Source organism: Apium graveolens, chromosome 2 (assembly GCF_009905375.1).
Source record: "Apium graveolens cultivar Ventura chromosome 2, ASM990537v1, whole genome shotgun sequence".
NCBI classification, from domain to species: Eukaryota; Viridiplantae; Streptophyta; class Magnoliopsida; order Apiales; family Apiaceae; genus Apium; species Apium graveolens.
The window spans coordinates 60214726-60216350 of record NC_133648.1 but is presented as its reverse complement, the minus strand read 5'-3'; positions in this window follow the sequence as shown (position 1 = coordinate 60216350).

Genomic DNA, 1625 nt, shown 5'->3' with positions numbered 1-1625 from the left:
GTTCGTGCAGCTTCAATAAGAATCCTGTTCTTTCTTTTTACAACTCCATTCTGCTATGGAGTTCCAGGTGCAGAAAATTCCTGCTTTATTCCTTGCTCTTTGCAGAACTCTTCCATGATTAAATTCTTGAACTCAGTGCCATTATCACTTCTTATTATTTTAACAGAATCTTTGACTAACTTATCCAGCTGTCTGACATGATCAGTTAGAGTAGATGCAGTTTCATTCTTCTTGTGCAAGAAATACACCCAAGTGTATCTTGTGAACTCATCCACTATAACCATAGGATATTTCTTCTTTGCAATAGACATGACATTGACTGGACCAAATAGATCAACATGCAGTAAGTGATAATGCTCAAGAATTGAGGATTCAATATTGCTCTTGAATGAAGATTTTCTTTGTTTTGCCTTTTGACATGAGTCACAAAGACCATCAGGAGCAAATATTGATTTTTGCAGTCCTCTCACAAGATCTTTCTTTACTAGCTCATTTATATTGTTTAAATTTAAATGAGAGAGTCTCTTGTGCCAATTCCAGCTTTCTTCAATTGATGCTCTGCTTAATAGACAGATTGCAGAACCATCAGAATTTGTTGAAAGTCTGGCTTCATATATGTTACCATATCTGTAACCTTTCAGAACCACTTTTCCTGTAGAATTACTTAAAACTTCATAGTGTTCTTCAAAGAAATCCACATGATAACCTCCGTCACAGATTTGACTCACACTTAACAGATTATGTTTAAGTCCTGAGACAAGAGCTACTGATTCAATTATGACATTCCCAAGATTTATATTGCCATATCCCAGAGTCTTTCCCATGTTGTCATCTCCATAAGAAACTCCTAGGCCATCTTTCTCCACAAAGTCTGATAGCAGGGCTTTATTTCCAGTAATATGTCCTGAACATTCACTGTCCAGAACCAGGATGTTTTTCCTGTTGCCCTACAATCAAAAAGACCACTATTGATTAGTTTTAAGGACCTGGACTTGCTTGGATCCTTTGGCCTTGTTAAGTTTGTTAGCATTTGCAGCGGATTTAGTTTTAGAGTTTATGCTAACATGCTTTTTATCAGACTATATATCAGACTTTGCATCAGAATTTACACTAGAATGAATTACACTAACTTTCTTTAAAGAAGGTTTTATTTCATAATAATCATAGTACAAACTATAATATTCCTTATAAGTATAAATAGAATGCCATAAACTACCACAATGAAAACAAGGATTTTATGGTTTAAACCTAACAGACTGATTCTTAACTCCTGATCTAGGAGGTAAAGAGTTTATATCTTTATTTTTCCTGCAAAAAGAAGCAAGATGGTTAGAGTTTCCATAATTTTAGCATTTCTTTCTAGGAGCATTAGGAACATGCATATAATTATTACTTTTATTCACACCTTCCTTTCCATTCCTATTTTTCCTAGCTTTCTTTACCTTGTTCACATTTTTAATCTCTTTCAGCTTATACTTAAGCTACTTCTTTATCATTAAGCCCATGTTTACCAAAGCTGGTTTATCATGTTTTAATTTGTCAGAAGTTGACTTTTATTTGACTTCTGTTTTAGAGTCTTTCATCTCTTCAGAATCAGACACAACAATTTTTGCAATAAATTTAAT